At 37.2% G+C, this 14,033-nt stretch overlaps 1 long non-coding RNA gene and 1 pseudogene across 1 annotated transcript; both read right to left on the reverse strand.

Annotated features, from left to right (window-relative positions):
* Positions 1-6,057: 6,057 nt before the first annotated feature.
* On the reverse strand, positions 6,058-6,176 carry LOC138185848 (uncharacterized; annotated as a pseudogene).
* Positions 6,177-10,233: 4,057 nt separating this feature from the next.
* LOC138185458 (uncharacterized) lies at positions 10,234-12,937 on the reverse strand. Its single transcript, XR_011174621.1, has 3 exons — positions 12,501-12,937; positions 12,290-12,436; positions 10,234-10,253 (listed from the first exon to the last, which is right to left on the reverse strand). It is a non-coding gene; the product is annotated as an uncharacterized LOC138185458 (long non-coding RNA).
* Positions 12,938-14,033: the final 1,096 nt, after the last annotated feature.

The following is a 14,033-nucleotide window of genomic DNA, read 5'->3' on the forward strand; positions in this document are numbered from 1 at the left end:
TACCTGATATTAACAGCTCTCAAGACACAAAGAACCGAATCCATAACATTTGTCTTATTGAATCATTACATTTACATCTTCTCAGCACCTAAAACTATACTAAGAGACCAAGGACAGAACTTTATTAGCGAACTCATGACGAAGTTCGAAGAAGCATTCAAAATAAAACATATAAAAACAACCAGCTTTCACCCACAATCTAAAGGATGCCCAGAAAGAACACACGCAACTGTAAAAAACGAGATACGAACAAGTCTAAACGACTCAGACAAAGAATGGGACGAAGTATTAAACTTCGTATGCTTAGGATATAACACAGCAATACACGATGCAACCGGTTTTTCACCTTTTGAACTAACCTTTGGACGAAAAGCTAACCTCCCATCCTCAATATCCAGAACCAGCAATTACACGTATGAAGAAATGTTTACACTATGGCAAAAACAATTGGACAAATACAAAACACTAGCTAGACAAACACTTGAACAAAGTAGAAAACGCTACATGCGATATCAACAAAGAAAAATCATTAAAACACAAACGGTATTTAAAGGAGACGCAGTTCTTATGCATAATGATCACAAAACATAAATTGGACGACGAATGGTTAGGTCCTTACCACATCGAAAAAGCTATGACTCCTTATTACGAAATTTTAATCAATAACCAAATTAAGAAGATATATGGTAACAAAATTTTCCACGAGAAAATATCTAAAGCATATTTGTATAATGAAAAAGTTAACGTATATATAGGAATAGATGTAAGCGATATATTTAACCACATCGATACGTTAGGAAAACACATAAAAGAGACCCAAAAACATTGTACCACCTCGTGTCGAGTAAAATCAGAGATACTTTCCTTAACCAACAAGTTTAATAACGTCAAAACGCTAGGAACACATTTAAGATTACTGTCTCATCCTAGAGTTAGGAGAGGATTGGTAGACGCTATAGGTTCAATCAGCAAAACACTTTTCGGAACATTAGATTCTGACGATTTACAATTGGTAAACTAGAATATCGACAAACTATTTAGCGAGGGAAACGAATTAAAAACCATTGTAGCTAACCAAACCGCTCTAATTAGGAAAATCCTAAACACCGACAACCTAAAACAATTAGAAAAAGTAAACGCGAACATACAAAATGAAACAAATCAAGTAAACAAGCGAGAACTTCTAGTAGTCAAGGTTACCTCTATAGAAAGCGCTTTGTCAGATCTACACTTTCAACTCGATGAAGTATTCAATTTAATTCTACTAGGAAAACAAGGAATTATTAGCCCCCAGATCATAAATCATCACACTTTCTTAGAACAATACGCTAAAGCTTTAGGAAATCACATCATGAATAAAGGATTTTCACCAGACGAAAATAATTTCCAAAACATTTTAGTCGCCTCTACACTCACACTGTTTGTCCAAAGCGAAAAGATCTTTAAAATTTCAATTCCAACAATAATTGTCTCAGAATAGGATATAGAACAGGTATACTCCATACCGACTCAAAAGAACGGAGCATTTCTCGCCCCATTAGTTGAACATCCGATATTTTTCACCTCAGGATTAACTTATATGAACGTAGACCAGATGTATTTGAACAAGCAATTTCGAATCAAACACGAATTGTACATTTGCAAACATACTCAATCCATACATGATAGACGTTCAAAACACGATTGCGCATCCGAAATAATTAGTGTAGACAATACCATGATATTTTGTAAATTCACAGTCTATAAGATCGTAGAAATAACTTTTATACCACTCAAAAACGACAATCACTACATAGCTACGCCAGAAAAACCAATAGAACTCAATGTATTCTCTGAAGAAGGACATCAAATTGTCAAACTGAAGCAACCCTCTCTGTTGAAAACTAAAGTAACTGTAGATATATTGTATGGAGAGAACCATATGAGAATCAGTAGCAATCCCAAGAGCATTTCTTACGCTATTAAGATCAAAACCATAAATATAACTAATAACGAAGATTCGAATAACGAACAAAAAGAGAATCAAGAGTAAGTTTTGAATTATCAACACCGCCCAAGGCCAAATTTCATCCATCGATTCCGCTGAAACGCAAGAACTTAGAGGACTAAGTTCACTCTACGAAGGGGGGAGTGTAACGCCCAAATCCACCTCATTGACGTCACCCAAAAGCCAGACATCTGCCGAACTCCGGATATGTCGATAACACTTAGTCATACGATAGCGATAAGAATGAACAATAACCGAACTCCCTCCCATAAGATATGTGAATCATAATGAAGATATAAAACCCCCAGCCCTTTAGTCAATTAGTCAGTCTGTATTCTATAATTGAATTGTAATATTGTCGTGTTAATAAAGCATACGAATAGACTATTGCTCATTCGCCTTTTTTTTTATAACACCTCGTCATTTATTACGTGTCACTGACGCCCTATCCAGAGTACACTACAGCATGAAGCGTACATTTTTACGACCAAATGTATTTTACGTCTGCGCTTAGTAAAAACAAACTCAAGATGTAAATCATTCTCATGAAGTAAGAGTTTTTATGTTTTGTAGGAAAGTTGTCGATTTTTGCTAATAGATTTTTTCGGTCTAAAATAATTATTCTGTTTTCGTTGCTACTAAGTATTTTAATGCAAATGCACAAATTTCACGTTGATAGAAAAGTGAAATCAGAACGTACGACTTCTTTTTTTATTTACTACAGGTTTCTATTAATTTCTGTGTATGTGTATGTTTCAACTCTTATAAATTTGTTTATAATTTTGTAATGATCACAGTTTCTCTAGTACTTTTATAGATTGAGTTTATTATTCTATCTAAAGTATATCAATTCAGTAATGAATTGAAAAGACACCTTCCAACGAGTATAGAACCAGGCGTCATGTACACTTAAGCTCTAAAAGGAACGTGAGCGTGAAATATCACCGTTCACCTCCTGTACATTTCCTGTAATATCGGTTACTTGTACGCATATAAGTAGCTGTGTTATGTATTTTCTAGTTGTACATACCAGAGAGAACGGAATTTGTATATGTATGTATGCGTGTATGCGCGCGATGAATTTTTTCAAGAACCCGATAAAAAATTCTTTTTTCCATAAAGGATCAAGACAAAGAAGAAAAGTACACTTTTAACCAATTAGCGTCCATGAAACAATCTTGAAGAAACACTAAGATTTTGGAGGACCAAAATCAATCTAAGGAGGGGAGATGTAACGTCAATTCACATCAGAGACCAGGCCACACATCGCGGGCAGGATGGCGCCCGGATGTCTGCACATCTTTGGCGCGTACCCTCAATAGTCTTAAGTACCATCCAGGGATCTTGGAATTTTCATAGTTAAGGTTCTTCAGACCAAGCGAGTATCTCTTGTCCTAGGTTTCCTTTTACGTTTATTGTTTACTACGGGTTAACATGGAAAGTTAGTTTTCCTCACGTCTGGTATGATCCGTTAGCAACTTTCTCACGAGGGCGGCTAATACCCTTCCTGGTCCATCAACCTTCTTATTATCCAATCGGAAGCTATGTCTACTGCCCTCACTTCCCTAACCAAAATTGTCATCAACAAATCCGATAGTTCCGTGTCCTTAGACACACCCACCCTAGCTTTCCTCAGACACAGTATCGTCAGTAACACTCACTTATTCTGTATCCTTAGAATAGTCAACATATCTTCTTACCGAGTTTCTACTCTTAGACCAGTCTCGTACTTAACGTATCAGTGTAACTAAGTTTTACATAACGTGGTTGGAGTGAATTGTGATTTATGTTAACTCAGTGTGTATTCCATTGTGATTGCTGAATTCATAATAAAGTTTAATTAAAACAAAATTAATAGTTGTGTTACGACTCAGCTGTTTTATTTTATCATCCAACCCTCAAGGTGACAGTCGACTGGTTGTCGCCTTGAGCCCAAGCTCATTCTCGAACAAATCAAATTCAAATCTCGAACAAATACAATCGGATTGAATGACGACAATTGCTTAATTACGGCTATGGTAGAATCTAGATTACAGTGTTAAGGGATTTTCCCAAAGTTCCAAAGGGAAGGCTCCGGTGTCCTTTCATCTCCGACATATATATTGAACAGCCGTAGGTTATGATCGGTCTAACTAATGCTTGGTAACGGAGGACTTTTGTTCTGTTGTTTAGATGTTTGGAATAGAATAATCTTTTTGCTTTTCAGAACGCTTTGCTTCCTTTGGTAAGTTGAATTTCGATGTGCTGTTTGAAGTTTAGTTTGTCGTGCATATTTACGTCTGAGTATTCTACACAATTTTTGTGGGAAATGAAATCCCCTTCAGTTTCTTTTTCTCTTAATTGAAATCTTTCGCCGCGTTCTCTTTCTAGTGCGCCGAGGTTAATTAATTTACGTCTAAACAGTATAGTTTGATTTGATCGGTTTTCGGAGACTTGGTTTCGGCTTATTCCTTGTCTTAGCAATGCGTTTGTTCTTGATTTTTTGCATTTGTTGATATTTTCGCAAAGTTTTTTGGAAAGTTCAACGAGTTTTGGGCATCCTTTATACAAAGCAGGATATCCGTAGTTTTTACAATTCATGCAGTGCACTTTGTCTTTGTTTACCGCGTCTTCCTTTTTGATTTTGCACTCGCTTGGTCCGTGCGGCTCTATGCAGTTTACATTTGTGACATTGCGTTGCGGAAAAAATTGCATTTTTTCTGACTTTTTCCCATTTTAGCCTAAAGTAATTTAGACGATTCATTTTTAGAGTAGGTTACTAATATTGTTTTGTGGGGATGCTTGGATTATATAAATTAAGACATTGTTCTCTATTGATCTTTTCGTTGAGAAGCGCCAGTCTTTTGTCAATTGGACGTCCGACATCTGTAGTGCTTGCAACTCTGTTACTATCTCTGTCTCGGAGAAGCTATTGTTTAGAACCTTTAGTGAGATCGTGTGGTACTTCTCCGATTTGGGTGTATATACGTAAAAGGCTGTTTTAACTGCAATTAGGAGTTCTTTCGCTTTGTTAAAGTCTGGTATACTTCGTAGGAATAGCACGTGTTTATCTGCGTGTATTCGTTTAATGTGGAATAACTTTGTGTTTAAAGTCTCTTCAATGAGTTTTACTGTCTCCTTCGTGTCTTGGTGGGTGATCTATATTGGAGGCGGTTTGTCTTTATTTGTGGGGGCTGTGGTGTCAGGGTTCTTCCCTGTAGAGGATAGTGGCCTGTCTGGGATATGTCTGGTTGTTCCCTATTCAGGTTGCTGGATATATGGGCCCCCTGCGTTGTCTATTTCACTGGGCTGCGCCTGGGACGTTGAGGATTTCGTTGATGATGGTATACCTCTCGGTCCATTCTTTATTCTCTTTCAAACTTGTGATTTCCCGACCTGAGAGGCTGTATGCCCACTTGGTTTAATTTCTAAGTTTTTGTTCTTTTTCCTTATCAGTTCTAAAGTAGAGTTTCGTCTTGTGGATTCTTTTATTGTTTTTATTTGAGGGTGTTACTGTGTCTAAGATATGCTGGATTCTTGTGATTGTAATACGTGGAATCTATTTTTCGTTGATATTGCTGATAATAGGGAGCTTTCTGCCGAATTCATGATTTCGTTTCTTTTTGTTCGTGTCTCCTGTTGTGCTCTCTTCTTTGCTTTCTTCTTCCTTGAATGCTTTCTGCACTTTTGTTCCTGTTCCACCAGGTTTGGCGGAGGGTTGAGTTTCCGCGTCTTTTAGGAGCCTTGTGTTGCTAAGAAAGTTCTTGGTCGATTTTTGCAGTAGTACTTTTCTCTAGGTTACTCTGTTTATGGGAGATTTCGATTCACTGCTTTGAGCACTACGATTTGAGCGAAATGTTTATGTTTATAGCGGTATAATCGTTGGCTGAAATAGCTATTTTTCTTATTTGTTTTTGATGTCCAAAAAAATAGAATATTTAAAGAAATATAAGTGTGTGCAAAAATCAAAATGATATAATGTGTGGTAGTAGTCGTGTAATACCAAAACATTTCTTTTTCTCGATGCTTAGGTTATAGGTTATTAAAAGTTGATTATTAAGGAAAATAAAAGAAATTGGGTAAATAAAAAAAGCCAACACCACACGGAGTTCCCAGGCGGTCACCCATCCAAGTACTATCCGTGCCCGGCGCTGCTTAACTTTCGTGATCGAACGAGAACGAGTGGTCCCAACGCGGTTTTTTTTTTTTTTTTTTTAATAATGTTTATTAAACCAAGGATACATTTTTCGTTACATTTTGATATTCAAATAAACTGTGAATTTTGGTAATGGTGTGCTAGGCAAAAGTACCGATACGCGACGGTACGACGTAGCCATACTATATTATGTGTCGGTGTTTTACAATTTTTTTGTGATTTTTGTATATTCTTTGGATTTAAGCCGCTGGGGGGCGGAGCTTTTATGTAATTTTGTTCTTGCTTGATTTTTTTTTGTCCTGAAACTTGGTCGCAAAACAGGACTTATCGGTAATTTACATTTTGGCGCTGTATGCCTTTGGAGGGGATAATAGGGAGGGGGCGGGGGAGGGGGATGTCAAATAGGTTTATTTACAATATTTACATATTATTTACAATTACACCTGTGTTATGCGGTGTCAGAGATGTGTTCTGTCGGTTTACTGGTTTTCTCTCTTGTTTTATTTTGGATTTGAAATCCACCAATATTTCTTTGTGTTTTTTCTGTGTTTGTCTTTAGCGTCTTTCAGAGGGAGGGCCATGTTGTATCTCCACCTAGTGTCTGCGGTTTGTCCGTTTAAGTTTTCTTCGTAGAGTATGGTTTTGGTTCCTATTTTTCTTTTTATGTGGTATATTACTGGGATGTTATTTTGATCCTGGAGGTAGTTTTTTTCGTCTAAGTAGATGAACGCTTCTGGTGGGATGTAGCCTGTTGCCAGAGTGTTTTTGTAGTATGAGTCATTTGGGAGTAGGCAACTGAAGATTAGGCTGTTTTCTTGAATTTTTGCAGCTTGCGCGAAGTGGTTTCTTGTTACTTTTAATATGTGACAGTCTATGCGGTGAATGTTGGCTAGGTCGTATATTGTTTTGTTTTTAACATATTTTTTGAATCCGCTGTGTTCGGATCTGTAAGTATTCAGGCAAGCTCTGATGCATTTCCTTTCGAATCTGCGAATTTTTTCCATTTGGGAGGCTGATATGTTGTACCAGATTGGGCAGCCGTATGTTATAATAGGTCTGATTAGTGCTTGATAGCACAGTATTTTTACTTGACTGTTGAGATGTTTAGAGTAAAATAATCTTTTTACTCTCCAAAATGCTTTGCTGGCTTTGGAGAGTTGGATTTGGATGTGCTGCTTGTAGCTTAGTTTATCGTCTATGTTTATACCTAGGTATTTAACGCAGTTTTTATGCGGTATGGGTTCCCCTTCGTTTGCTTTTTCCCTAAGCTGAAATTTTTTGCAGTGTTCCCTTTCTATTGGACCGATTTTGCTTGACTTGGGTCTAAATAGTATTGTCTCACATTTGTTTGTGTTTATTTTTAGCTTCCATGTGTTGTAATAATCGTTAATTTTTTCAAAGAGTTCTTGTAATTCTGTTTTTATTCTCGTGGTTTTGTGGCCTGTTACGTAGATGATTAGGTCATCTGCGAAGGCTATGGAGCGTTTATGGGTGGATGTATTGAGATTAAAGAGGTTTAGTAAGTCACTATTGTAAATATTGAAAAGTAGCGGGGAGTTTACTGTGCCTTGTTGCAGACCGTTTTTTATGGAGAATTCTTTGCTGGATGTGTGTGATCCTTCAGTCATTACGAAAGTTCTGCTTGTGATCATGTCCCAAACTATTTTAATTAGGTATTTGGGGAAATTTTTCTTGATTAATTTGTATATGAGACCTGGGATCCAGACTGTGTCGAAGGCTTTTTCGAGGTCTATTAGGCAGGCGGCTACTCGTTGTTTTGCGTTTAGCGCCCAGCAGATGTCCGACGTAAGTTTGTTTATTGCGTGAATTGTGGAGTGTTTGTGTCGGAAGCCAAATTGATTTTCTGGGATTATGTCATTTTTTGAGCAGAAGGAGGTGAGGGGGTTGTTTATGGTTATTTCAAATACCTTGCTTATGTTGGGGAGGAGACTTATGGGTCGTAGGTTTGCGGGTGATGAGCCGTCTTTATCTTTTTTTGTTATCGCTATCAGTTTGGCTTTTTTCCATTTTTTGGGGAAATATGTGTTGTTTAGTGCATTGTTGAAGAGTACTGTGTAGTACCATTTTATTTTGTTCGGTAGGTGCTTGAGTAGGATGTTTGGGATGCCGTCGAAGCCGGAGGATTTTTTGTTGTTTAGTTTGGAGAATATTTTGTTTAGTTGATTGTAGTTTGTGAAGTAGTTTATTTCTGGTTCCGGTTGTTTGGGGTTGTCTGCGGTGTTTTCGTTTGAGAATGTGCTGACTGTTTTGTTTAGCGTTATGTCTTGTTCCATTTCGTTTCTGAGTTTGTATGTTTCGGCGGTGATAATTCTGTTTAGTTGTTCACGGCCCATGTGTTCGTTTTGTGTGTGTGTTTTGGAAAAGTGGGTGCCGATAATGTCTAGTTTTTCTGTTGATTTGGCTATTATGAAGTTACCCTCGGTGTCTCTGGTGGTGTTGCGTATCGATAAACCTGCTTCTTGGATGAGGGAAGCTTTTTCTGGGGGCAATTTGAGAGGTGGGATGGGGTTTTGTCCTTTTGGCCTGAAGATTTGATTTATTTGTGGAAACATGTTGGCTGTGTCGTTTTTGGAGATGTTTTTTATTTTGTTTGTCCAGTGATGGTTTATGGAGCTTGCGAATTCTTGTTTCAGTTGTGTTTTTATTTCGTATAGAAGGTACTTTAGAAATTCTAATTCTTCTCTTTTGTCATAAGAATAGTTGAATTTTATATTGTTTACTTTGGAGAGTATGTAGCTTTTGTCTCGTTGTAGTTCTTTTATTTTGTTGTTGATATAGGGCTTGCATGAGTTTTCTTGTTTTACGATTGGCACGGATTTTTGGAGAGCGATTTGTGTATGTTTTTCTATTTCTTCTAGGAATGAGTCGATTTGACTGTTAGTTAGATTGGCGTTGTTGTAGATCTTTAGGTCGCAGTTCTGTTCGAGTATGTTTTGGAATTTTTTCCAATCGGTCTTTTTGTAATTGTACCTGGGTGCCTCGGTCTGTATTTCGAGTGTTAGGAGGTCCGATGTATCCTTTTTTATGTGGAATACTAGGGCGCTATGGTCACTGTCATAGGATAAGGTTTTTAGGGTGTTGTTTGGGCGTAGGTCTTGAAACTTTAGTCTCGCATCTGCTAAGCATATGTCCAGGTATGAGCCTCCTTTTGGGTAAGAGGGTAGTTCGGAGCTGTATAAGATTGTTTTGAAGTGAATGCTTCTGTTGTCTAGCCAGTTTCTAATGAAGTTGCCTCTCGTGTTGTTTATTTCGTTTTTCCAGCTGGTGTGTTTTGCGTTGAGGTCGCCTGCTATTATATAGAAGTTTTCTGGCTTGTTGAGCTGTAGGAGTTCGAAGAGTTTATTGAATTCTTCGCTAAATTCCTTCCGGTTTCCATAGGTTGCGTAGGCTGCAGTGATGAATAGGTTTTCCTTATCGCTTATTTTTATTTTTATGATCGTTGTTTCTAGGATTTTGAAACTTGTTATTTTGTCATTTAGAATTGTTTCGTGTTTTATGGGGTTTCTTATGAGGATTGCTGTTCCTCCTCCTTGGCTGGCGTTCGGTCTGTCTTGTCTTATCATGGAGTAGTTTTTGAAGTGTACTTTGTGTCTTTTATTTAGTTTTGTTTCTGAGATGAGTACGATGTCGGGGGTTTCTTTATTTATTAGGGTTAGCATACTGTATCTTTTTTGATTTGAAATTAGGGAGTTGGCATTTATTGCAATTATTTTCAGATCTTTTAAGTTTAATTTATTTGTTTTTTGCTGTGTTTGTTGGTTTTGAGGTTTATGGATATTTGTCATACGCGATATTTAAAGCCTTGTAGATGGTGTCGAACCTTTCTTCATGTATTGCTAGTGTTGTTTTTATGGCGTTTAATTGCATTTGCTGTTCTTTTAGCGCTTGGAGTATGCTTTTTTTGAAGTCTTCAAAGTAGTTTATGTTTAGTTGGGGGGTGTTGTCGGTTTTAGGTGGGTATAGGCCTGGGAGCGGATGATATGAATTTGTTTTTGGGGGTATGTCTTCGGGTGTTTTATTTTTTATTATTTGCCGTTTCACTATGTCTGAGAACTTTAGTTCTGGGACGTATTTACGGCTGATTTGGTCCCAACGCGGTATGAGCGTTGGCTGGAACAAGTAGTTTTGTTATTCAATATTAATATGCAGAAAACTATTTAAAAGGACATACGAATGTGTGTGGAGATGAACGTATTTGAATCCAGATGTCTAAAATTTTACCTGCCTCCGTTTTCAAATACTAGGTTTTGTCAAAAACAAAACATGCTTCTTGTTCACAACTGATCTCTATTAAGAGAACTCTTTTCATTTCTTTTTATCACCTCTCAATAGCCCCATTACGCACGCGTTCGTTAGACGTTCGCGACCGTGGTCACGTACGCCTTCTTCAGAGGATTTGGCGGAAAGACCGTAGGGATATCGATATGTCATTAGACCTGTCGGCACTTACGTTTCGTCAGTCTCTCGTAAACAGTCTATCAACGGTGGTATACTATGTACCGACGAAACCATTAGAAAGTTCTTTGCTGTTGGGTGTGTAACGTCAATCCACATCAGAAACCAGGCCACACACCGCGGGCAAGATGGCAGCCAGATGTCTGCACATCCTTGGCGCGTATCCTCAATAATCTTAAGGATCCACCATGGGTCTTGGCATTTTCATAGTTAAGGTCCTTCAGACCTTAAGTATCTTTTGTTTCAAGTATCTTTTGTTTCAAGTTTCCTTTTACATTTATTGTTTACTACGGGTTAACACGGGAAAGTTGGTTTTCCTCACGTTCGGTATTTTCCGTTAGCAACTTTCTCTCGAGGGCAGCTAAAACCCTTCCTGGACCACCAATCTTCTTATTATCCAATCGGAAGCGGTGTCTACTGTCCTCACTTTCCTAACCAAAATTGTCATCAACCAATCCGATGGTCTCGTGTCCTCAGACACACCCACCCCTAGCTTACCTCAGACACAGTATCGTCAGTAAAACTTCACTTATTCTGTATCCTTAGAATAGTCAACATATCTTTTTACCGAGTTTCTACTCTTAGACCAGTCGCGTACTTAACGTATCAGTGTAACTAGGTTTTACACAACGTGGTTGGAGTGAATTGTGATTTATGTGTGTTAATTCAGTGTGTATTCCATTGTGATTGCTGAATTCATAATAAAGTTTAATTAAAACAAAATTGATAGTTGTGTTACGACTCAGCTATTTTATTTTATCATCCAACTCTCAAGTTTACGTAACAAGTGCCGTCACAACATGTTTAATCTCGTTTTACATGGCGAATCACTCCAGTTCGACCTTTATCGCGATTTTCGGTACACTCTTAAAAATCGTATATTATACTGGTTGTTTCATGATGAACAGAAAATATTTAAGGGACGAATCTAACTCCAAAAAAAAAGAACAAAAAATGTTGATACCGATGCTATTTGAGCTCGTTTAGGAGGTTTAGCGGCTTTTATAGCCTATCATTTCGTGTCTGATTACCTTCACACGAGTTGCTCAAAATGACTCTTGTATTTCGATACATACATGGAGACATCCTGCTATCGATGTAATGACTTTTTCAATACTTTTTCATATTTCTTGAACTTGTTAAAAACGCTTATTCAATTTTCTGACGAAGTATTCCGATAATCGATAGGTGTCTTGTATACAATAAATTTCAAGTAATTCCGCAAGAAAAAATCTAATTCATTTTCAGCTTCCTTTATTTAAATAGTCAGAGACGAGATGGTAGAACACAGAATTCGCTACATCTCGTAAACGAGATAAAACAATATATGATGATCTAAACTGTTTTTATTGTTTTCGGATACTAAATTTGTCTTTTAAATACTGATCACTTATTATAAAATACCCTGTATATTGTAAAAATGTTTTTGCAAGTGCCCAAATATTTTCGTGAGCCGTTATGCATACACGAACAAAAACAGAGGTCTGTTAAATCGGCTTTCACAGGTAGTATATCAAATGAATATTTAAAACCATTTTCTCAAAACAAAGCGTTATACGCAAAAATTTTATTTTTCACTTATGATTTATTTTTTCACGACAAATAACCTTCATCTTGATCATATCGTGGCATTACGATTGCAGAAATGCCTTCTATAAATACAAATACGTTTTATTCATATTTGTGCGTACCTCCATTTTTCTGGCAGGCTGGAATTCATGTGCGCATATATACGTTTCGTAACTGCAACGGGTTTATCGCAAGCCCAGCTGGCGTGGTTCCATAAACTACGCTCGTAAAAACTGTGCAGGTTTCCCCTGGTGAGCTTAAAACTGCTGCTGCAACGAGAAAGTATAAGCTTGGTCGGACGGGATGGAATTAAGTTCTTCGATGTACACGTACGCACAGGTTAACTCAACCGGAAACGGTCCGGGATTCCTCTTCCTAGTAGCGCGTATGTGTATGTAGGTCAAAGGGGAATCATTCCTTTACACACTTTTCTCTCGAGTATACTTAATCGTGCTCCATCGATCCAGCCCGGTTCTCCCGCGAAAGCGACTCCAATGACTTCTTGAGTAGCTCATCTTTTGCTCGACATAATTATATAGCTACATAGAATGCAGAGTTATTGCGCCAATCCTTGTATCGTGCGAACTTTTAAAAGCTTGACACCCTTACTTCAGAGATTAAGATAAAGATCCTTTATAATTTGACTTTTCCTATTCGGTCGCTGTTAATAATGTCGTTGACATTATACGTAGGTCAGTCAATAAATAACTTACTTCTTCCTTTAATTTCTAAAAAAGACTATTGGCTTCTGTACAGTAACGCTGGGTAGCACAGCGGTGCCTGGCGAAAGCCTGCGTGTGACGTCATCGGTAGTGGCAAGATGGCCATTGGTATTCGTGCACGTGCTTGACGTTTCCATGGTAAATATAGTTTATATAATTATTTGTAAGTGATTCAACCTAAATAAAGGACAAACGTCAACACATTTTGTTATACGTTACCTGATGTGTGTGAGACCCAACAAAGACATTTAATTGTTACTAGATGATTGCATAGATGCAATGTTGTTATTGGTAGTAGTAGGTGCTAACTTGATCTATCTGATATTATACGTTAGACACGAAGCATTAAATAACAAATGCGTCCAAGTTTGAGATACGTGTTGTTATATGATCCTTGTGGACAAATTCTATTGCCCAAAGTTCAGTAGCAATAATGGGGAAACTTATCTTACAATCCACGCTTATCACCATGTTATTTTCATGTTTGCTTGAATGAAGGAACACATTTCTTTTTATTTATTTAATTTGTACTTTACAATTTATCCAGCTGGACATTTGGTAAATTTTTTTAACTTTATTACTAAATAACATGTGGATGACTATCTCTAGCAGGATATTATCTTTGAGTTTGTCTATTTTATTTCTTTAGTGAGGTCAATGACATGTTTTCTTTTTAGTCTTCTTTTTATATGAGTTTTGTTTGCTTCAGCAGCCAGCTGGTTTGGATGTGTTGTCATTCTTTCCTTGTATTTTTCCTTGTATTGGTATTTTTAGGTCTCTGCGTATATCCTTGTTTCTAACATACCATGGGATGTTGGCTATTGTTCTGAGTATCTTCGGTTGTAATGACTCCAATTTATTTATGTGACTCATTGCTGCTGTCCCCCATTATTTGTTTTATTATCGCTTTGTAAATATTTAGTTTATTTTCCATGCTGAGTTTACAGTTTTGATTAGTTAGCCAATACATCTGTCTTGTTTTTACCTGTATTTTGTCTATAAGTGATTTAGTATATTGCTTCCATATAAGTTGTGTGTCTAAGTGGAGTCCTAGGTATTTAACGTGCTTTGTTTGTGTTAAGTGCGTGCCATTCAATTAGATATTTGGTAGTTTATGTTTTCATAGTGTAAATGTAATATGGTT

The sequence above is a fragment of the Bombus flavifrons genome, chromosome 12 (genome assembly GCF_040668555.2).
Source record: "Bombus flavifrons isolate JBK064 chromosome 12, iyBomFlav1_principal, whole genome shotgun sequence".
Taxonomy (NCBI): Eukaryota; Metazoa; Arthropoda; class Insecta; order Hymenoptera; family Apidae; genus Bombus; species Bombus flavifrons.